This window comes from Sapajus apella, unplaced genomic scaffold, assembly GCF_009761245.1.
Source record: "Sapajus apella isolate SASKATOON/1434 unplaced genomic scaffold, GSC_monkey_1.0 scaffold76, whole genome shotgun sequence".
Classification (NCBI taxonomy): Eukaryota; Metazoa; Chordata; class Mammalia; order Primates; family Cebidae; genus Sapajus; species Sapajus apella.
Genome location: NW_022437016.1, coordinates 4,459,424 through 4,484,469, shown reverse-complemented (window position 1 = coordinate 4,484,469; position 25,046 = coordinate 4,459,424). Strand labels below are relative to the sequence as shown.

The 25,046-nt window shown below is 38.5% G+C and overlaps 1 protein-coding gene across 1 annotated transcript in view; it reads left to right on the top strand.

Annotated features, from left to right (window-relative positions):
* BRINP1 (BMP/retinoic acid inducible neural specific 1) overlaps positions 1 to 25,046 on the top strand; it is a 203,742-nt gene that overhangs the window by 136,538 nt on the left and 42,158 nt on the right. The gene's annotated exons all lie outside the window — the stretch shown is intronic.

The following is a 25,046-nucleotide window of genomic DNA, read 5'->3' as shown; positions in this document are numbered from 1 at the left end:
ATTTATTCAGCAGGATGCAAAAATACACTATGTATAAGGCAAAAAAAGGCTGATACATTGAATACATTGAAATTAAAATTTGTGTTCATCAAAATACTATTAATACTATAAAAATACAAGCCATAGAGTGGAAGAAAATATTTGTAATACATGTGCCTGAAAAAGAACACTTTTAGAATATATATATTTTTAAACTCCTGAAGTTAATAAGAAAAAGGCAAATAGTCTGGTAGGAAAAGAAAATGAATGACATGAACAAGCACTTCACAAATAAGAATGTCAAAATGCCAACAACACTTAGATGTTCAACTCTCCCAGTCAAAAAAAAAAAAAAAAACTGTGTAAATTAATGTCGCAATTTAATATCATAATACAGCAATGAGCATGACTCGGATGAAAAAAGACTAACAATGTCAAGGAGGGACAATGTGAAGCAATGGGAACTTGGTACAACCATTTCAGAAATTGGTACAACCATTTCAGAAAACTCTTGGCAGTATCTAGAAAAGATTGCACGTGTTCTTGGCCTATGACCCAACTCCTATGAAAACATGCTTACCAGAAGACATAAATGTTCACGGCAGCTCTATTTCAAATAACTCCAACCGGAAATAACTCAAATGTCCATCAACAAGAAAATGGATAAGTAAATTGTCATACACTCATACAACGAGCTACCATACAGAAATAAGAAAGAATAAACTACTGTTTCATACAACAATATGGAAGAATCTTACAAACACAGCATTGAGTGAAATAAGTCAGACATAAACGAGGGCAGGCTGTGGGATTCTATTTCTAGATGAGTGAAAAAAGTAAAAACAAATGTACGGCTTTAGAAGTCCAGAGAGTGGACTTCTCTGGACTTTAGGGAGAGGAATGAGGCTGAAGGGGTGAGAGATATTTCTGGGGATATTGGTAATGTTCTTTTTTTTTTTTCTTTTTTTGTTTGTTTTAATCTGGGTGGCAGCACATGGCTGTGTTTGCTTTGTGAATATTCAAAAAGCTGTACATGCTTTATTTTTATGTGTGCATTTCTGTATATGCAATATGTATCTATTAAAGTTTTATTTAATAACGTGTCCTGTGTTGACACCATCTGCAAAGTGAGGACATGAATAAAGCAGAGAGGCATGGGAAAATGGGAGAGGGTTCAGCCAAGCTGGAGGACAGGCTGCCTGAACTGAGGTTGGAGAAGCCAGAAATGGCAGTAGATACTATTTTTTCAGTGCATTCCTATAAGCCAGAGATTGTGCTAATTTATTTTTGTTAGATTTATTTTGGCTTATTTATGTATATTTTTATTTTAACTTTTTTATTTTTTAATTGCTTTTATTATATTTTTAATCCTCAACATGATTCCCAAGAGGAAGGAATAAATAACTGCCATTTTGGTGAAGAAACCAGGGCCAAGAGAGGTTATTTAATAAGTGGTTGAGCTGGAATTTTAACTCAGCCTAACTTCAAGCTTCTTCAAATGAGTTTGCTCTGTATCTCTCTATTCCTCTTCTCATTTCTTTGAATGAGGCTGGGAGGGCAGATTCTGCAGAAGGTTATTTTGGTGGATTAAGAACAATATCAATGGCACTCTAATGACTTTCACCTTGTGATGTTTCATGAAATGTTTATTAAAACAAGGCCAAGGGAAAACAAAATAGAAAAAAAAAAAGAGGATTGTTGGAGATTAGAAATGAGAAAGAAAAATCATGAGAGTGATCAGAGGCTATTAGTAGTCATAGCAGCAACAGCTCAAATAGTAGAAATAACACTAATGGCATAATGATAACTTCTTATTTTCATACTTCTCTTTCCAAGAAGCCCATTGAATGTTTTACCGCCATTGTCATGTAATTTAGTATCCATATGGCGAGGTATACAGGGAGCAAAGCTGTGCCTCAGTAGCTCACTGATGTGGAAAGGGATGCAGAGAGAATATTTTGCTGAAATCTATGGATGATGCAGAAATATATTCTTTCATATGTTTACTCATTTATTTATTTAGCAATATTTACTGAGCACCAACTCTATGGTCAGGTATGTTTTTAAAGCCAGATATGCAGTGAATAAGATAACTGAATCATTTTGGAGCTTATAATTGATGTGTGGCTATGGCAAAAGCAGACAATAAACAAATAAAAAAATTTCTTCATAATCAGAGAAATAATGAAGAAGCAGGTCATGCAGAAACTTGTAGACCAGGGCAAAGACTTTAGACTGGATTTAACTCTGGATGTAATGAGAAGCAAGTGAAAATTTGGGCAGAGAAGTAACTTGACCTAATTTATATTTTAAATAGATCACTATGGTGATTGAGTAAGAAGGCAAGAACAATTATAGGATATCAGTTGTTAGGAGGCTGTCATGTTTATCCAGGTGAGAGAACATAGTGGCTTAGATCATGATAGTTGCAATGAAGGTGGTGAGAGGTGCCTGAATTTATGGATGTATTTTTAAGGTTGTCCTGCCATGATTTGGTAATGAACCCAAAAATATTTGTATGAGAGAGAAGTCAAGGATGACCCTAAAGTTTTGCCTGAGCAACTGCAATGGCACAATTGTCACATTGCTGTGATGATAATGGTAAGGACCAGTTTTGATGGGACATGTGGAATTGGGTTTGAACCTAGTTGAGTTTGAAACTGTTTGACCAAGTCTGTTTGATATCCAAATGTAGATGTTGAGTGGAAGACATTAGAAAGGTAAGAAGAGAAAACTGAAAATATGAATTAGGATAGAAAAACTTCAATGATCTGAGATTGAGCAAGATTACTTTGGGAGAGAGTGTAGATGAGAAAAAAATTCAGTTACTGAGTCATGGAGAAATTAATATTAAAATGTCGTGCTGATAGAATGATGATGAAGAACAGGAAAAGGAAGCTGGAGAGTATCCAGAGACGTAGGAAGAGAGACAAGAGAGTCTAGTATCTTAGATGTTAGATATAGAATGTTTTTCAAAACAGAGATAGCAGTAACTGCATCAGATACAGTGGATAGTATAATTAAAGTGAGGACTGAAAACTGAGTATGATATTTAGCAACACGTGGGTCACTGATGACAAAGGATGTTTTCATTGGAAGTCTAGGGGTGAAATTCTGGGTAAGATGTAGAATACATTCAAGAGCAAACTCTACATAAATGGCACAACAGCTTAAGGTGACCAGGAGTAAAGTGATTTTTAAATTTTCTTTTTTAACATAGCAACAACAAAACTTTTGTTCAACATTGAGAGTTTTTCTGTAGCAAGGCAAAAATTGATACTACAAGCAAGGGCAGGGTAGTTTTACAATCAAAGTGGGGCAGGTAAGAGTAAATAGGGTTTTGTGTATAATGGAAATTATTTGACTTAGATGGACGCATGTATCCTTGGCAGAGAAGGAAAGGAGGCTATCTGAGACCAGAGGCTAGTACAATTTATAAATGTAGTAATGGGGGCATTTTCTTCATCTTTATTTCTTGATTACCTATCATAGATTTTAAATTGTATCATTTTTCAGATTTTAATATCTCTTAATTAGAATGCTTTTTATAATTGATGTGTTTTAGTTTAATTGGCAAGGTATCATTTTCTTAGTATACGTAAAACAGTGGTATGTTTTACAGTAAATATCATCTTAGATTGTTAGACTCAATGTCATAAGGTATTTTTCCCAAAAAGTTGAGTGAAGTCGTTAGCTTATTCCCAATTTCCAAAAGGTAAAGATGAATGCAAAGAGGATAAAGATCCCTGGGAGATGGGAGGCCAGGTCAGGGAAGGGAGATGGGGTCAAAGACCACTGACTTGAGAAATCATCTACCCTCTGCCTGAACCTCCAACAGGGCCACCTGAGACTTGTGTTCTGAGAGCCTTCTTCAAATCTTCACATTCAAATGGTCTGATTTCATCTTAAATCATTCTGTTCCTTCTCTTCATCCACCTCTCTTTTCCTTCTTCCCCCAAACTTCTTCTTCCTCTTTGACTTTTTTTTTTTTTCCCTGTGTCTCTGCTTGAAACCTCAGCTCCTTCTAGACTAGGCTGTATTTCTCATCTCTCATGCACCGAGACTCTCCTCATGCCTAAAATGACATCCCCACTCTCTTTTACTGAGTGAGGCCCATCTTTCAATGCCAAGCACAAATGTCTCCTCATCAGAATCATTTCTTCTCCACTCTCTGCCTCAGTTCAGCTCCTCATTTCATCATTTCTACCTTCTCCAGATCTGTACGATAACAGACAAAGCAGCCTTCTTGTTCAGATCTCACTCCTGCTGATCTGTTGCCTCACAGCAGCCAGTGTGGTCTTCTTAAAACCAAACCAAGTTCTTTCTTCCCTGTTCATAGCCCTTCGCAACCTCCATGAAGGTTTTGGTGTACAGTTTAGATTTCTTAACATCAGGCTGTTCAAATGCCTTGCCACTCTTCTTGGCTTTGCCTTGTTCTATCACCCGGCATATACCACATCCATGCTCCAGGCCAGTGTATTTCTTATATTTCACTACAGGCATCTTTTTAAAACTATTGGTTTTATTTTTTATTGCCGTGCACTTTTACACAGCCTTTCTCCAGTTCCTGAACGTTCATCTCTCTCAGGTAAGCTTCTCTGACCCCGCCTCCCCAGGGTTAGATGGTCTGCACACTTCTTCTCTAGGAGTTACCATATAATAGTATCACCGTCCTGTTATTAATCTGAATCTCCAATTGGTCTAGATTCTTGTTTGGTAAGAACCACCTCTCTCTCTGGCACAATACAGAGAGACTGATACATAGACGCTACTCAAAAGATATTTGCTGTACGAACGTATGAATGAATGCGTGAATGAATCACCCAGCCCATAGTGAACTCTGTTGTTTTCTTTGAACCTTTATACTTCTTATCCCACATGATACTGACTTTAGTTCAACCTAATGACCATTTCCTGAGGGCCTATTTCCATGCCATTCTCTGTGCTGTGTTACACAGCATTCTTCAAAAGGGTATGTGCTTCTGCTATTGCTTTGGATGTTACATCTTCCAGGCAGGGGTGATACCATTGAATCTTCCAAATGCCACCTCTTCTGAGAAGCCTCCTGGCTTCTTTTGCTTCTCTGACCTTCTGCATTATGACCACTGTTACTCTCTTTCTTATATAAGGAGTTACAATGTAGAATAGTGGTTTCAAGAAAAGGCCCTGGAATCAAAGAGACCTTAGTTCCAGTACTAGTTCTGCCATTTGCTGACTGAGAGGTCTCAGGTAAGTTACAGCAGCCTCTGAGCCTCTATTACTCACTTACTTCCTAAGGTTGTTGTATTATTCATGTAAGAATATACATTATTCCTGGCTTAGATTAAGTATTCAAAAAATGTTAGGTATTATTTTCACCACCTCTATCAATGTGTTATTTGCAAAATATTTGCTTTATTTATATTTGCATCCTCCATGGCATATGTGCTTGGCCAGTAACAAGTGCTCATTAAATACATGCTGAATGAATAAATACAGTTTTCCTTACATAGTTAGGAACTCTGCAAATCCGTCCACAAAAACCACAGAAAGTATTTATGGTGTGCCAAATATTAAGAACAACCACAGTGTTAGTCACAGTGGAGGATCACAGTCTAGGGGATTAAACCAAATACATATACAAAAATCACGTACTTGGTAACTTTAAAGATTATCTCAGTTTGATCAGTTTATTTATGAATCAATCAAGTAATTAATATTTTTCTCAATGGATCTTTATTCAGTATACATTAATTCATCCCTTTGTATTAATCATCCTAAGTCACAGCCTATTGGGACTGACGCTTGCCTGAAATCACTCAATGGTTCCCCTACGTTCATGGGGTCCCAAATTCCCTTTCTAGCTACAGTTCTAAAGCCCATTGGAACAATGGAGGTAGAGTTTCCTGTAAGAGGCAATGATAATAACCAACATGCCCACTCATGCAGATCATCTTTCCTCCAACTCACCCTCTTCTTTCCCATTTGTCTTTGCTCAGCCATATCCTCTATCAGGGATGCCTTGCTTTCCCATCTCAACCCGCTGCCATTCTACTTAGTCTTCAGGAACCATTTAACATGATATCCTGCATGCTCCCATGCACATACATAGGGCTGGATAAAAATTTCCCTCCTCTTACCCCTTTATAGCTCTTTGATTACCCCTCATTTACAGCATGATTTTTTTTTTTTTTGCTCATTTGCTCATTTCACTAATTTTTACTCATTTTACTTTTTTTTTTTTAACTCACCTTGCAACATACTCACTTATGTTTAAGTTTTTATCTTTTCTATTAGAGTATAGACTTCTTTAAAGGCAAGGATTTTTCCTTGCTAACTTTGTGTGTTTTAGTATTTAATGTAGTGCCATAGGCATAGGAATTATGTATATATACCTGTGAGTGTGTGTGTGTGTGTGTGTGTGTGTGTGTGTATACATGATTTACATACATGTATTGCTGAATTGAGTTTTTGAATATGATTTGTGCTAGAGTGACAGTGGAAGATAATAGAAGAATAAAGATTATGAGGAAGGGGAAAGGAAGGAAGAGAAAGAAGAGTGAAAAGAGAAAAAAAGGAGAGGAAATAAGAGGGTAGAGGGAGAGGAGAGGGCAGAGCAAGAGGAGCAGTCTGATGAAGAGTAGTGTCGATAATCCTATTTCTCAGTAGCTAGACATCACAGATGAAGTAAAGATGAGGATTTTCAAAATCATCTTTCAACAAGTAGTATGAAAAGAAAATGTAAGATAAGTGTTTAAAAATAACATTTTGTTTAGATGCTGTCCTTCTTAGACATTGAGCTTATAACCATTAGCTCATTTATCCATCCCATCAACTAAGAGTTAGGGGTCATGCTCCCCATTATACAGATGAAGAAATTGAGGCTCAAAAAGGATGAGGAGACAGAGAGTGAATAGGTCTCCTTTTTCTAAAGCCCTCTCCTTTCCCACACACCCATTAATTTGTGTGGACTTGTAACCTGAGGGTGATATGCTAAGTAATTGTTGCCAATACTTGGTCTCAGAAGCAGCTTTGGGGTGAATGGCCTTCGTTAAGAACTAGTTTAGAGTCACAAGCAGTGGCTGATGCCTCTTGTCCAGTTAGCAGGGACCTGGAGGCACTAATGGGAATTTATGTTCTGGCTTCCTGGGGCTTTGCCGATGAGGACCTTTCAGTGAAAGAGCAGTGCCTTCAGTGTCTTCATGACAAATGAGATTACTGATTTCTACCCAGCTAGCTGTATCCAAATGTTGGTTTTACTTTACGAGCATAGGAGTACCTTGTTCTATGCTCATCAGAGGAGAAGAAGGATTCTTCACAAGAAGAAAGAAATTGAAGATGTCAATCAAAGACTCAATCAGAAATTGAAGAGAATGAGGAGGATGGGCAGAGAAGATTTGCTAGTTTTAAAGACCTTGGACTAGTTAATTAGGCCTCTGAACTTCCTTAGGTCTTTTCATCTGTAAAATGGGAACAAGAACACATCTACCTCAGAGCTATTGTTCTTCACGTATTTGGAAAACATATAGAAAGCATCTGACCTAAAAAACAAGAAGGTTCATAAAATAAGAATACTATTAATCAAGGCTACTGTTTGTGAATGATTATTATGTGCCAGGTATAGAGCTCATTTCTTTATATCAATATTTCATGTAAACCTCATCACAGTCCCGTTTTTCAAATTTGACAGTTGAAGCTCACAAAAGTTAAGTAACTTTCTTGTAGAGCAGGAATTTGAACCCAGATACACTCAGTGCTGGTACTCTTAAACTCTACGTCACATTGCCTCCCAAGCTGGGGCATATTTATAATAGTCATGGTTTTTACTAGAGAAAGAATTTATGTATCCCTTTCCATGTGCCAGCACCATAACCTTTCTAGGTTCTGCTATTTACTTTAGACAGTCTGTGATTTTCCTAAAATTACTTGCCAACTTGTGTAGGTGTGAGTGATTTCTATAATTATTCTTATATTCTCAAATGGATCTATAACCGGAAAAGACCAAAATCCCCTAGAATAGATGATACTAGGCCTTGCAGCTGTCCAGGAATGTATGACTATAAAAAGAGCTGCTTCTGACCTAAAGAAACCGGGAATCTGGAGTGAACTTAAAGACTCAGACTTGGGCAGGAAGGAGTAAAGAACTCTAAGCAAGTGCAGACTGATGGGTTATAGACAGATGCTGAGAGAAGGAGTATCAGGGAGTTACGTTTTGGTACGTAGCCATGGGAGGCTATACCTTTCAGATGAACTTGTGGCCAAGTACGCTGCATGGAAATAGTGACAGATAAATGGTCGATGTGGTAATTTGGTCTATTTAACAACCATGTCCCATTAGATTCCTTGTCGATGTCATTGATTGTGCAGAAATGAGGCATCAAGATGGCCAAAACCTAAATAAGTCATCCATGATAATTAGTTTATTGACTCCATGGAGATATGGTGCCTGTTTATTTTTTAAGATGATTGGGTCAATACTTATCTTTTTCCTGACAGCTTACCTTAGAATTAAGCTCTCCTTTAGCATGGCTAACAAAGCATTTTTAATGTGCCTCTATTATATTCCAGATACATTCTGTCATCTGCCACTAAATTGTAACTAAGATCCCTGAGAGGAGAAACCATATGCTTTTTCATTTGTTCATTATCTGCTTCTCTTTCCTATAGTGTTTAGCTCAGAGTAGGTTCTCAATAAATGTTTACTAGCTTAAAGTTATTTATACTGTCAACTCAATTTGTTTTGAATCTTATTTGTTTATTGTTGTAAAATATACACAACATAAAATCTAACACTTGAATCATTTTAAAGTGTGCAGTTTAGTGACAGTACATTCACAATGTTGTGCAACTATTGTTGCTATTTCTTCTTTTTTACAACCCCCAAACAAATTCTATATTCCCTAAGCAGTTATTCCCTATTCCCCTTCCCCCACCCAATAACTAGTAATCTGCTTTCTGCCTCTATAGATTTGCCTATTCTGGGTGCAGCCTGCCCTTTATACCCTTGAGTTCCATATCTGTGTGTTCTGGATCTCTAGCTTCAACCAACCACATAGAGAAAATTTCAAAAATTAATAATAATACAACAATAAAAAGTAAAAAAAAGTATAGTGTAACAATAGTTACATAGCAGTTCACATAAGTATTCTAGGGATTATTTAAAGTATAAAAAAGGATATATGGGGGGTATATGCAAATACTATGCCATTTTGTAAAAGGGACTTGAGTATTCATGGATTTTGGTATCAGTGGGTGGTGGGAGGGTGGGATCTAGGACCAATCCCCTGCAGATGCCAAGGGATAACTGTATTTCAAATCAATGGAATCATACAATATGTGGTATTTTGTGTCTGGCTTCTTCCATTTCACATTTTCAAGGTTCACCCACGTTGTGGCATGTATCAGTACGTCATATGATTTTATGGCAGAATTAATATTCCATTGTAGGAATATACATTTTGGTTTTTCATTCATCAGTCAGTGAACACTTAGGTCCACCTTTGACTACTATAAATAGTGCTACGAACATTCGTTTACAAGTTTTTGTTTGAATCCTTGTCTACAGTTCTTTTGACTGTATACTTAAGAGTAAAATTGCTGAATCATATGGTAATTAAATTTAAAAAAACTTGGTGTAAAAATAAGTGTATTTTGTGGCAGATTTCATTATTACATGATTGTTCACTTCCTCTAGGAGGATTATACACATATGATGCATTACCATGTGACTGGCAGCACTGTACTGTGGGAGGCTCTATGACTTTCTGTTTTAGTGACATTGGCCTTGGCCATGTGATTTGCTTTGGACAATGGAATGTGAGAGGACATGTTACATGCCATATTTGGACAAGACACTTTAGGAAACATTGTCTGGCATGACTTTTGCTCTTTTCCTTTTATCATGAGGATGGCATATTCCTGAAAAAAGGCTGTTCCTTTAGCCTAGATTTGAAATGAAGAAGACACCTGGAGCAGAGCCAAAGCACAGCTGACACGAAATATGAGCAACCAGTCAACCTTTGTGGTTTTAAGCCACTGGGATTTTGAGGTGATTTGTTACCGCTCAGTGATTTAGCAAAAGCTCCGTAATATTAAAACACTGGATTAAATAACATAAACCACATGTGTTTACTGTAAGACTTCTCAGTGCCATGACTGTGCTAATGTGTATTATGAGTCTAAAGAGGTCAATTAATTACATGGTTTTCTGATTGTATTTGGGTTTGGGTATACTTGCAGATTTGTGATTCTGTGGCATACAACTTGGCAAATGCTGGACCATATATACTATTCAGGTTCAATGCTGTACAAAATAACTTTCCCAAATGCCTCTACTCTTATAAAAGTTAGGGAGGTCTTCTTCTTCTTTTTTGTTCCTATGCAAACTCATGTATATGTATGCATATATTCGATTGTCGTTGTACATTTATAAATCTTTGTGTAGCTCCCAAGTAGAGCCCCAAGAGGCCATAAACCATGTCATAGTCATTTTTGGTATTATAACATTATATATATATATATATAGATAGATAGATATATCTAGCATTCAGTATAGAACTGATTCAATAAACTGGTAAAAGAAAGGAGTTTATTAATGGATGCTGAATTGAGTACTTTTATTTTTGCGTACCTACTATGATCTAGCACTGGGCTTGTTACCTTGGAAAGAATGCAAAAAAAAAAAAAAAAAGATATATCCTCAAGAATTGTGATTTATAGCAATGGATCCAAAACAGATTATATGCTGAAGTTAGTGTCCAAGTCTTTTTTATTTTTGTATTTTTTATTGTACTTTAGGTTCTGGGGTACATCTGCAGATCATTCAGGATTGTTGCATAAGTACACACATGACAATGTGGTTTGCTGCCTCCATCCCCACATCACCTATATCTGGCATTTCTCACCATGTTATCCCTCCCTGACCTCCTCAGCCCACCACTGTCCTTCCCTTGGCACCCCTCAACAGATCCCAGTGTGTGATGCTCCCCTCCCTGTGTCCATGTGTTCTCATTGTTCAACACCCACCTGTGAGTGAGAACATGTGGTGTTTGATGTTCTGTTCTTGTGTCAGTTTGCTGAGAATGATGGTTTCCAGATGCATCCATGTCCCTACAAAGACATGAACTCGTCATTTTTTATGGCTGCATAGTATTCCATGGGGTACATGTGCCACATTTTCCTTCTCCAGTCTATGGCCCATGGGTATTTGGGTTGGTTCCAGTTCTTTGCTATTGTAAACAGTGCCGCTATGAACATACATGTGCATGTGTCTTTATAATAGAATGATTTATAATCCTTTGGGTATATACCCAGTAATGGGATTGCTGGGTCAAATGGAATTTCTATTTCTAGGTTCTTGAGGAACTGCCACACTGTCTTCCACAATGGTTGAACTAGTTTACATTCCCACCAACAGTGTAAAAGTGTTCCTATTTCTCCACATCCTCTCCAGCATCTGTTGTCTCCAGATATTTTAATGATTGCCATTCTAAATGGCATGAGATGGTATCTCAATGTGGTTTTGATTTGCATTTCTCTAATAATCAGTGATGATGAAAATTTTTTCATATGTTTGTTGGCCTCACGTATGTCTTCTTCTGTAAAGTGTCTGTTCATATCCTTCACCCACTTTTGAATGGGTTTCTTTGTTTTTTTCTTGTAAATCTGTTTTAGTTCTTTGTAGATTCTGGATGTTAGCCCTTTGTCAGATGTGTGGATTACAAAAATGTTTTCCCATTCTGTTGGTTGTTGGTTCACACTAATGATTGTTTCTTTTGCTGTACAGAAACACTGGAGTTTAATTAGGTCCCATTTGTCTATTTTGGCTTTTGCTGCCAATGCATTTGGTATTTTAGTCATGAAGTCCTTGCCTATGCCTATGTCCTGAATGGTTTTCCTAAGTTTTGTTCTAGGGTTTTTACAGTGTTAGGTCTTATGTTTAAGTCTTTAATCCATCTGTAGTTAATTTTAGTGTAAGGTGTCAGGAAGGGGTCCAGTTTCTGCTTTCTGCACACTGCTAGCCAGTTTTCCCAACACCATTTATTAAACAGGGAATCCTTTCCCCATTGATTGTTTTTGTCAGGTTTGTCAAAGATCAGATGGTTGTAAATGTGTGACATTGTCTCCAAGGCCTCTGTTCTGTTCCATTGGTCTATATCTCTGTTTTGGTACCAGTACTTTGCTGTTTTGATTACTATAACCTTGTAGTATAGTTTGAAATCAGGTAGTGTGATGCTTCCAGCTTTGTTCTTTTAGCTTAGGATTGTCTTAAAGAGCTACACGGGCTCTCTTTTGGTTCCATATGAAGTTTAAGGTGATTTTTTCCAGTTCTGTGAAGAAGGTCATCGGTAGCTTACTGGGGATAGTACTGAATCTATAAATTACTTTGGGCAGTATGGCCATTTTCACGATATTGATTCTTCCTGACCATGAGCATGGAATGTTTCTCCATTTGTTTGTGTCCTCTCTTATTTCCTTGAGCAGTGGTTTGTAGTTCTTCTTGAGGAGGTGCTTTACATCCTTTGTTAGTTGTATTCCTAGGTATTTTATTCTCTTTGTAGCAATTGTGAATGGAAGTTGGCTCATGATTTGGCTCTCTGTTAGTCTGTTATTATTGTATAGGAATGCTTGTGATTTCTGCACATTGATTTTGTATCCCGAGACTTTGCTGAAGTTGCTTATCAGTTTAAGGAGATTTTGGACTGAGATAATAGGGTCTTCTAAATATACAATCATGTAGTCTGCATATAGAGACAATTTGATGTCCTCTTTTCCTAATTGAATACCCTTTATTTTTTTTTCTTGCCTAATTGCTCTGGCTAGAATTTCCAATCCTATATTGAATAGGTATGGTGACAGAGGTCATCCTTTTCTAGTGCCAGATTTCAGAGGGAATACTTCCAGTTTTTGCCCCTTCAGTATGATATTGGCACTAGGTTTGTTGTAAATAGCTTTTATCATTTTGAGATATCTTCCTTTGATACCTAGTTTATTGACAATTTTTAGCATAAACTGCTGTTGAATTTTTTCGAAAGACTTCTCTGCCATATATTGGATAATCATGCAGTTTTTGTCTTTGGTTCTGTTTGTGTGGTGGATTACATTTATAGACTTGCGTATGTTAAACCAGCCTTGCATCCCTGGAATGAAGCCTACTTGATCATGACGTGTAAGCTTTTTGATTTGCTGTTGCAATCAGTTTGCCCGTATTTTGTTGAAGATTTTTGCATCTGTGTTCATCGTGGATATTGGCCTGAAGTTTTCTTTTCTTATTGAGTCTCTGCCAGGTTTTGGTATCAGGATGGTGTTGATCTCATAAAATGATTTGGGAAGGATTCCCTCTTTTTGTATTGTTTGGAATAGTTTCAGAAGGAATGTTACCAGCTCCTCTTTGTATGTCTAGTAGAATTTGGCTGTGAACCTGTCTGGACCTGGGCTTTTTTTGGATGGTAGGCTATTAATTGCTACCTCAACTTCAGCCCTTGTTATTGGTCTGTTCAAGGCTTCAGCTTCTTCCTGGTTTAGGCTTGGGAGGGTGCAAGTGTCCAGGAATTTATCCATTTCTTACCAGGTTTACTGGTTTATGTGCATAGAGTTGTTTGTAGTAGTCTCTCATTGTAGTTTGCATTTCTGTGGCGTCAGTGGTGATATTGCCTTTATCGTTTTTTCTTGCATCTATTTGACTCTTCTCCCTTTTCTTCTTTATTAATATGGCTAGTGGTCTGTCTATTTTGTTGATCTTTTCAAAAAACCAGCTTCTGGATTTACTGATTTTTTGAAGGAATTTTTGTCTCTATCTACTTCAGTTCTGCTCTGATCTTAGTTATTTCTTGTCTTCTGCTAGCTTTTGGGTTTTTTTTGATCTTGCTTCTCTAGCTCTTTCAATTTTGACAATATGGTGTCAATTTTAGATCTTTCCTCCCTTCTCTGGTGGGTTTATTGCTATAAATTTCCCTATAGACACTGCTTTAAATGTGTTCCAGAGATTCTGGTACATTGTGTCTTCATTCTCATTGGTTTCAAAGAACATCTTTATTTCTGCCTTCATTTCATTGTTTATCCAGCCGACATTCAGGAGCCAGTTGTTCAGTTTCCTTTAAGTTGTGCGGTTCTGAATTAGTCTCTCAATTCTGAGTTCTAATTTGATTGTACTATGGTCTGAGAGACTGTTACAATTTCCGTTCTTTTGCATTTGCTGATAAGTGATTTACTTCCAATTATGTGGTCAGTTTCAGAGTAGGTGTGATGTAGTGCTGAGAAGAATGTATATTCTGTGGTTTTGGGTTGGAGATTTCTGTAGATGTCAATTAGGTCTGCTTGGTCCAGATCTGAGTTCAAGTCCTGGATATCCTTGTTAATGTTCTCTCTCATTTATCTGTCTAATACTGACAGTGGAGTGTTTAATTTTCTCTCTCATTTATCTGTCTAATACTGACAGTGGAGTGTTAAAGTCTCCCGCTATTATTGTGTGGGAGTCTAAGTCTCTTTGTAGGTGGTTAAGAACTTGCTTTATGTACCTGGGTGCTCTTGTATATAATTGCATATATATTTAGGATTGTTAGTTTTTCTTGATGCATTGATCCTTTTACCATTATGTAATGCCCTTCTTTGTCTCTTTTGATCTTTGTTGGTTTAAAGCCCATTTTATCAGAGACTAGGATTGCAACTCCTACTTTTTTTTTTTGCTCTCCAATTGCTTGATAAATCTTCCTCCATCCCTTTATTTTTCACCTATGTGTGTCCTTGCACGTGAGATGGGTTTCCTGAATACAGCACACCAATGGGTTTTCATTTTTATCCAATTTGCCAGTCTGTGTCTTTTGATTGGGGCATTTAGCCCATTTACATTTAAGCTTAATATTGTTATGTGTGAATTTGATCCTGCCATTTGATGCTAGCTGGATGTTTTGCCCATTAGTTGACACATTTTCTTCATTGTGTTGATGATCTTTACTGGTGGGTACATTTTTGGAGTGGCTGGTACTGGTTGTTCCTTTCCTTGTTTAGTGCGGCTTTCAGGAGCTCTTCTTGTAAGGTGGCCTGCTGGTGACGAAATCTTGCAGCAATTGCATGTCCATAATGGATTTTCTTTCTCCTTCACTTATGAAGCTTAGTTTGGATGGATATGAAATTCTAGGTTGAAAGTTCTTTTCTTTAAGGATGTTGAATATTGGCCCCCACTCTCTTCTAGCTTGTAGGGTTTCTGCCGAAAGATCTGCCGTGAGTCTGATGGGCTTCCCTTTGTGGCTAATCCAACCTTTCTCTCTGGCTGCCCTTAGCATTTTTTCCTTCATTTCAACCCTGGTGAGTCTGACGATTATGTGCCTTGGGGTTGCTCTTCTTGAGGAATATCTTTGTAGTGTTCTCTGTATTTTCTGGACTTGAATGGTGGCCTGCCTTGCTAGATTGGGGAAGTTCTCCTGGATAATATCCTGAAGAGTGTTTTCCAGCTTGGATTCATTCTCTCCATCACATTCAGGTACACCTATAAAACGTAGGTTAGAGGCCGGGCGCGGTGGCTCAAGCCTGTAATCCCAGCACTTTGGGAGGCCGAGGCGGGTGGATCACGAGGTCAACAGATCGAGACCATCCTGGTTAACATGGTGAAACCCCGTCTCTATTAAAGCTACAAAAAATTAGCTGGGCATGGTGGCGCGTGCCTGTAATCCCAGCTACTCAGGGGGCTGAGGCAGGAGAATTGCCTGAACCCAGGAGGCGGAGGTTGCGGTGAGCCGAGATCGCGCCATTGCACTCCAGCCTGGGTAACAAGAGTGAAACTCCGTCTCAAAAAAAAAAAAAAAAAAAAAAAAACGTAGGTTAGGTCTTTTCACATAATCCCATATTTCTTGTAGGCTTTGGTCATTTTTTTTCACTCTTTTTTCTCTATTCTTGCCTTCTCATTTTATTTCATTGAGTTGATCTTCAATGTCTGATATCCTTTCTTCTGCTTGGTCAATTCGGCTATTGAAACTTGTTTATGCTTCATGAAGTTCTTATGCTGTGTTTTTCAGCTCCATCAAGTCATTTATTATTCTTCTCTAAGCTGTTTATTCTAGTTAGCATCTCATCTAACCTTTTTTCTAGGTTCTTAGTTTCTTTGCATTGGGTTAGCACATGTTCTTTTAGCTGTGAGAAGTTTGTTATTACCCACCTTCTGAAGCCTGTTTCTGTCAATTCATCAGATTCATTCTCCATACATCTTTGATGCCTAGCTGGTGAGGAGTTGTGATCGCTTGGAGGAGGAGAGGTGTTCTGGTTTTTGGTGTTTTCATCCTTTTTGCACTGGTCTCTTCCCATCTTAGTAGCTTTATGTACTTGTGGTTTTTGTAGTTGGTGACTTTCGGATGCGGTCTCTGAGTGGACATCCTTTTTGTCAGTGTTGAAGCTATTTCTTTCTGTTTCTTAGTTTTACTTCTAACAGTTAGGAGTGTCCAAGTCTCTTAGCACCGTTGTTTCTTTTGTGTCTATGTACTTTTTTACTCAGATCTTTCTGAGCACTTGTCTGTAAAAATTGAGATGAAGTTTAAAAAGCCTCAGATCTCAAGCTATAATATTGTGAAAGAAGATACAGGTTTTGCTTATGAGGGGTGGTTGTAGAGATGGGCATGCTAAACATAGAATACAGAACCACAGTCCTCTCTGAAACACATTCTGTCTAAATTTGTCTTCATTCAAACATGTACTCTGGGTACTCAATAATGTGTTAATGATGGGTAGATAGTAGAGGAATGAGCTGTGTTTTGCATTCGAGAAGCTTATAGAGTAGGAGAGATGTGAACATGAACACACATGTGATACTATAAGTGTCCCATTGGGATTTGAAATATGTGCAAGGTGTTTGTGGTTGCCAGCAGAGGGGCTACCTAAGACTACATAAGACTTCATAGAAAGCAATAGAAAACAGGGCAAGGTCGGAAAATGATGTCACTTAAACAACTACCCTGTACTAAGAGCACCTGTGTTATTTATGTGATTTTATTTTCAGGGTCATTGACCTATAATTTACCTACAGCCAAATATACCCTTTTGAAGTGGACTCTTCCATGAAATTGACAAGCATATTCAGTTATGTAACTACTACCACAATCAAGATATAAAATAGCTCATTTAATTCTTACAGTAGCCCTATGAAGGAAGCTTGGATAAGAACACTGAGGATCAGAGAAGTTAAGCCTCTTACCTTCTCCAAGGTCAAACAGTCAGTGAGAGCTGAAGGCAAAATGTGAATAGGAGAGAACTTGACATGCTTGGAGAACAGAGACAGTGATATGGCTGGATGTAGCAAGAAAAAGAAGGGAGCTGTGTAAGACAGGAATTTGGAGACATCAACTGATCCAGGGATCAGGCAGCACAGAGTCTCATATGTATCAAATTTGGTTTGTATCATAATTCTGTGAAGAAGCTTATATTTAAATTGAGCCAACCTCTTCTTAAAGCTTCAAGAACATGTTCATGTTGAAGTTTTATGAAATTGAAAAAAAAAAGTATGCTGGCCTCCTTATCCTTGGTGATTTCATAAATTAAAAGATATTATGTTTTTTGAAGTTAAAATTCTCACTTAGAAGTCCCCCTGCCCCAACCCCTATAATTGGTATGAATTCTTTTCTATTTTTATTTATTTATTTGTTCCCTATCACCCTCATTACAAGGTAGGTTCCATGACAGCAAGGATTGTGTCCTTACCTTTTCTAGCTCCTTGCCTTTTCTCTAGAACCTATAACAGTGTCTGCATATGATAGATGCCTTATTGATCTCTGCCTGACAAATGAATAAACACCAACAACACAGAGCAGAATCATAGAAAAGTCAAGGTTGGAAAAATCTTGATGGTCATCTAGTAAAAGTGTTGACTAACTTTTTCTGTTAGGAGGCAGATAATACATATTTTATGCTTTGTGGGCCACATATTCTCTGTTGCAACTACTCAACTCTTATCTGCATGGCTAGGTTCCAGTAAAATTTGTTTATAAAAATAGAGTGCAGGTCAATCTGGCCCATTGGCCATAGTTTGTCAACTCCTATATCTGTTAGGATAAGCTAGGTTATGTTGTGCTAGCAAGCAATTCCTGAATCTCAGTGGTTTGCCAAAGTGAATGCTTATTTCTTCCTTATGCTACATGGTGGTCACAGTTCTACTGTAATTCTGCTCCTCTGGTGGTCCCCCACCTGGAACATTCTTGGACCTGTACAAAGAGAGACTGATGAGCTTGTATGTTGTTTTTTTTAGCTTTGTTTGGAAAAGAGACACATCACTCACACCCACATTTCATTAGCTGAAACATGTTATATGAACCCGTTTAAGTTTGGAGAGTGGGGTGGATAGTTATCTCTAAAAGGATATATTACAAGAAGGAGCATTGAATGTGGGTTAATAACAGTCCATCCTACCATCTGTCATTTGAATCTTTGATGGAACAAATATTTGTTTGCACCAAGTTACTTTTCAAACTCCACTTCCACACTTCTGGTGATGGGAAGCAGCCTGCTACCAAAGCAACCTGCTTCATCCTTTAAAACGTCTGATTGCTAAAAAGGTGATTTTATGTGCTGAATTCCATATACCCATGAATTTCACCTAAGGATTCCAAATCTTCTTAAGATCCTGCAGAGCAGATGATTTTATTTACAAACACAAAAGATTACTCTAACCAGGAGGAGCCATTTCCTAATTCTTATATCAAGGAAGCAGGAACCTACACCCGAACCCCCAGGTAGCTGCCTTCCTTCATTTTCCAGAGTGTAAATGACCCATCATGGAGACAGGGCTGAACTTCTGAATGAGATCATAGCCTTTTCGCCCTTTCTGCACAGTTTCACCCGGTGAATTATTGTCTTATTTTCATTCCACTCCAATGAGCTGTCAGCGATGGATACTGTAATTCACAGCAATAGAAACACAAACAGATGGGTAATTGACCTGTATGCCTTCATTACACTGGAGTTCAGTATGGCTCTTGGAGCCATAAAGTCCTTTATCTGCCAGTCTGAAATCCCTGGGCTTTCACAAGGAAGGGGATCAGGCTGACTTTTGCAAAAGGTACAGTCCTTGTTGTTGTTCTTCCCACCTTGCGCATTTCAGAAATGGACAGAATTTGACAAGCAGAACTTAGCGGTACAAGACAACAGCTGGGGCTCCTATAAAGCTCAGAGATATCTACAGGGGGCACATTCGGATACAAGAACAGGACAGAAAAATATTTATATTCAACCAATGTATAACCTGTGTTTTTTCCATCTTCCTTTGGCACTGTAAGAAATCGTGTATTTAATATCTAATGAAATAGGTCAAAAAAGAGCAAATCCATCAAAAATACCGCTGTATTAGGTAATTATGGTATAGAATAAAATAAAGCTTAGCAAAAACAACCTATGACAATGCATGGTCTTTGCCTTGAATAAGAAAGGCTTAGATTGACCCAAATTATGCCCTCTGCTACGGCATACTGCATTGCCTTTCTTTATCTATTCAGACCATGCTCATGTTTCAAGATTCAACCTACATCCCACAGTCATTACAAAGTCTTCCATATTCATTGTTTCCAGGCCTGTTTTCTTTCATCTTCATAATAGATCACTGAATTATTCAATATTTGAAATATATTTATAAACACCTACTATGTGCCAGACACAATGCCACTTTTAATGTTTTAACAATCAATCAAGATCTTTCTTTCTTGTTCTTGAATTTTTTTTTATTTGCTTTAGTTTTGAATATTCAGGTAACCCCTCTGTTTCCTTAGGAGGTGGGAAGCATGCATTAAACCTCTTCTTGATTTCTTCCAACAATTCCTAATGTACTACTTGTTAAAAGAAGGAGAAAGAGGCTGCGTTCCTATCAACAAAAGAGCAGAATCAAAGCCAGAGATGAAGACTGGGTTATAATCTTCATGTCTTTGGTTCACCTTCAGCTTCTGTTGATTGGATCTTCTTTTCTAGATATTAAATGTTCTCCAGCCTCACAGGGCATGGTCAACTGAACCAAGTGCCTGTGCTAGCAATATCGTCAATGTTGTTGAAGGTCTCCAGGGATCCAATCTTAGGGTCCTCTGAAAAGTTCTTCTGTTACTTGGGTACTCCTAGTGGTTGAAACTCAACAACACAGTGAACCCCATTTTTTTCCTGAGTCTCAGAATCCCTTTCTGTGTTGAATAAAGATCTTTCTTATACTATAAAAAGTGCTGTTTCCTCTAAGGAACCCACAGATCTCTGCTCTGTGTCACTCTTCCCTTCAGAATTTTGATCTCTCGGTCGCAGGAACTGTTTCTCTTCTTTTCTAGGGAACTTAAAAGAAAACAAACAAGCAAAAGAAGGCAAATCTTAATCACAAAAAATGTGAGGGCCAAGCTGATTCTCAGTTGGAAGGAGTTATATGCCTGAAGCCTTTTCTATGCCCTTCCCGCTGAATAGACTACTCTTTCTGTGGATCCTTCATCGCCTAGTACCCGAGTACCCATTAGGTCTTAGCTTAAATGCTATCCCCTAGGAGAGTAGAGAGTACCTTTAACACTCCTAATTCATTCCATGCTGGGTTAGTTCTTTCCCTGTGTTCCCTGAAAAACTTTTACTTCTCGTACAATACTGGTTTTATTGCATCCAAAGTGCTAGTTTACACTTCTCTCTCTCTTTCTCTCACTCACTGACTAAACTGTAATACCTACAGCAAGAGGGAGTTCTCTGCCTCATCCCCCCTATATCCACAGCACAGGTGCCTGGCACATAGTAGGTCTTCAGGAATGTGTGTGAAAGAAGGGAAGCAGAAAGATGGGAAGGAAAGAAGAAAAGATAAATTGGAAGAAGGAAAGAGAGAAGAAAAGGAGGGAGGGAGGGAGGAAGGAAGAAAGGAAAGAAGGAAGGAAGGAAGGAAAATTTATAGAGTGATTAAAAACAAAGACCAATAATAATTATTTTAATGCTGATATGAGAAAATGCATTCTTGGCATGTTTTATACTGGCTCAAATGGTGCTATTCAAGGAGGATTTTTCTAGAAGGGTTCAAGTTTGGTCCAGGTAATGAATATGATCTGATATCTGGTTAAATGGAGGGAACTTAACATTTGTTGAACACTTAATTATGACAGTGTCTTGGTCTGCTCAGGCTGCTGTAACAAAATACCCTAGACTGGGTGGCTTACATGGAAGGAAATTATTTGTCACAGGTCTGGATGCTGGGAAGTCCAAGATCAAGTGCCAGCAGATATGGTGTCTGGTGAGGGAGGGACAGACTGCTTTCTGACTTGTAGATAGTGACAAGATGTCTCTTCTCCTGTCTCTTCCTCTACTTATAAGGGCACTGGTCCCATCACAAGGGCACCACACACATGGCCTCATCTAAAGCTAATTACCTTCCAGGGTTTCCACCTCCTTATACCATGGCATTGCAAGTGAGGGTTTCAGCATATGAATGTGTGTATGGGAGTTAGAGAGCACAAACACTGAGTCCTTGGCAGCTGGGCTATGGCTGAAGTTTTTGCCCCTTCTCTCTTCGTTAGTATACTAGGAATTTAGGGTTTCAACGTCACAGGCAAAGAGCCCCTGAGTTTCAGGGAAGATAAAACATTGCCAGAGGTCGCTCTGTACTGCAGCCACCACAGCAGTTCTAAGCCAGGTCACCCTCGAGTGTGTCACAACTCAAGTTGAATTCCTAGATTGGAGTCCTGGTTCTGTTACCTTAGTTGTGAGACTTTGCCCGGGTCATCTGATTTTTAAATTCTAACACCCCACAAGCTTCATGAGCCACCTTTCTTTTCATCTTGGAGGAGGAAGTGTTCAAAGTTCAAAGTTCCTTTGATCCACAAATAAGTGCCTGGAGCCTGCACTGGGCTTGACCTGAGTTTACACTCTGGGTGCCCGTAGAGGGCAGACAGGCCCTTTTTTCCCTAGAGCCCACTCTAGGGAATATTAAAAATAAAACAAATTCAAAAGAACATTTCAGCCAGGAATTAATCCTATGAAGAAAACTGAATATGCCTTTTAACGTGGGCCTGGGAAGGTCTGGACTACAGGCCAAGAGATCAAGCAGAAATCAGAGGAGAGAATATTCGGTGCACAGGGAAAGCCAAGTGCAAAGATTATGGGCGGAACAATATTGATGTATTGCCGGGACTGAAAAAAGGGCATCATTTTTCTGATGTGTTCTGAGTATAGAATTGAATATTAGGAGATAACAGGAAGGAGGGAGGCAAGGAAATAGAGACATCCTATCCCATGACACAGAGAAAGAGAAATAATATCTCAGCACACAAAGACTGTATACAAACTACAAAAAATATTGTGAGATGCATGTGTCGAAGGTGAATTGAAAGGAAAAAGAATGAGGTACAAATCAGGAAAAGAGAAGGAAGACATCTTGGGTGGTCCCACATATACATGGCCTACTCGCTATGCAGAATGCTGAAACATTCCATTTTAAATTATAACAAGATTTTTTAAAATATATAAAAAGATTGGGGAAAAATATTCCATATGTTCAGTGTGGGTGAGCTGACGTTCAAATAAAACTCTCAACTATTGCCTGCCTGGGTTTTTTGAGGCAAAATTTATATGCTTGGCAATGACAGTAGCCCTTTTCTCTCTGATTTTCTCAGTTTTCTTTTCTCTCTCTCTCTCTCTCTCTTTCTGTGTGTGTGTTGTGTCTTTGGGAACTGTGGGGACAGAATCTTTCACCCCAGCCGGCAGCTGTATATCTTTCAAACAGTGGTTTCACAGGCCAAATCCCCCTCCAAATTATTTATGGCTCCCATTGAAGCAGGCAGGATTCAGGCGCCCACGTAGGAGGTCAGCACCGGGCCTCTTTGTTGGACACAGGCCATCAGGAGACGACTCTGGCTGTGACTGCTGTGTGAACCTCTGCTGCCGTAGAAATGGTTATGTAACTTTAAACAGTAATGACATTTTGCAGAAAAGTGCTTTTTAATTGCTACGTCTTCATTATTCTCTTTCGAAATTGCCCAGGAGATTCTGCCTCCAAGACAGCTCTGCATGTTCTGAGTTTCCATTTTTAAAGAGCAGCCAATTTTGTGTTTTAGCTGCTCCCAGAAAACCCCCAACTCCAAACTTCATCTGTTGTCAGTTGCATTAAGTTGGGTAGGTAATACTGCCTTTTGTATCCTTGCCAAATGGAAAAATGATTTGACGCAATTTTCTAAAAATGCTCTCCCCAAATTCCTTTTGGGCTGAGACCAGGAATAGAATATTTTATCCCCTACAGAAGGGAGAAAGAAAATGATGAGCAAGCTAGAAAAATAGAACTGAGAATATAATCTGTAGAGTTCCTTTAAGCAACAGAAACTTAACCCCAATCCATATACCCAGTTCCCTATGGGGGATTGGGATCAGCTAAAAATAAATTTGGCTCTGGAAGAGAAAATGGTGATATGGATAAAATGACTCAATAATTCACACTCTGAAAGAATTGTAGATTCAGTGCAGCAGGAACTTTATCGCTTAATTTGTTTTACCTCACGTTTTGATATGTATGTTATACCCTTGTACAGTAGCCTTCCCAAATAGTCACTCAAACCCATATGGACCCCTTGCTCATCAATGTGGAGCCCACTCAGTCTCACTGCAAACCATCATTCAACTGTATAGCTTAATCTGCTAGAATCCTGTCCATGCATATTGACGTTTACACCTTCCTCAACAGCCCTGCCCTCAATGCTGGTTCAACAGACGCCGAATTCTAAACCCTCCTCCTTATCAGAGCTTTGCAAATATCTGAAGACTGCCTTCTGATGATACACCCACACCTGTTTTTCCTTCATGAATCCTGATGGTTCTGTTAAACCTTTAACCACTTTAATCAGAGGAGTGACAGCATCATCATCCTCATCATCACGTCAAAAATAAGAATAGACAACATTTGTTGCTTGCTTGCTATGTGCCAGGAACCTTTCCAGACAATTTGCAGGCATTCTTTCATGTAGTCTTCTCCGTGATCCTTGCATGTAGGTACTAACTGGAACCTTGGAGACAGACTGAATTTTTTTTTTTTTGAGACGACTTAGATGGTAAGTAGAGGAGCCAGTGTAGCCCTGCCCAGGTTTTTGACTACAGTGTGTGATTTCCTGGCATAAGGCATTAAGGTATGGTGAAGGAACCATCTTCTTTCCCACAATGTCCCTCTGAGAATATTCTTCTTTAGCCACCATATGAACACAGGTTGAAAGGATGGGACTTATTTAAATGTATACAAAATTTGAAGAACATAGAAAAAAGATAAAAATCTAGAAACAACTGTGAAATAGAAAGTGGAAGAAATGCTGACCTTGTTCAGCATATCCCTGATGAGTAGGATTAAAAAGTGTCCCTGAAGCATAAATGAGAAAAAAATTATCCAAATAAGATACAGTTCTGTTTTACACAGTGAGTAGTAGAACCATTGCTTCATATTGGAAGCTGAAACTGTTTGCAGCTCCAAATGAGGTGGAGAGAAATGTCCTAAGTGCATGTGCCCTAATGAATTAAGGTAGCCCAGATCTGTCCTTCTCTCTGGGCACTATAGACAATAGACTAGTCTGCTGACTTTTCATAGGTACCAGAGTAGTGCTCATACCCAGATAAATCCTTCCCTCTCATTGGCCCCCTGTATTAAGACTTCGAATAATCAAGTCTAGAGAGAAGATCATGAAATGTAGTTCAGAGTGCTCATCCTATCACCATGGGCTGGTCACTTCCTGTTGGTGGACTATGGCTTCTTCACTGTTAGAACAAAGAAGAGAAAATTAATTACCTAGTGATGCTTATGTCTAGTGATGTGTTAGTTTTTATATTACAGTGATCCTATTAAGTTATATCACTCTAATTGTGTTACTCATACCCTTCAAAACTACCAATGTGTACATGTGATCCACAGAATAATGTTCAAACTACCTAGCATGTAAGAAAGCCCTTTGCACACTGGCCTCTGACCCTTTCTATATCTATTTTCTACAGCACAGGCAACTCATTCATCCAAGTTCATTCCTTCACTAGGAATCTTCAGGCAAATGATGTCTTTCCTCTTAAGAATGTCCTTCCTGTTCTTCTTTTAACCTGGTGATCTCTTACTTGGTTTTCAACCAGCCCAAATTCTATCTCCACTATGAAGG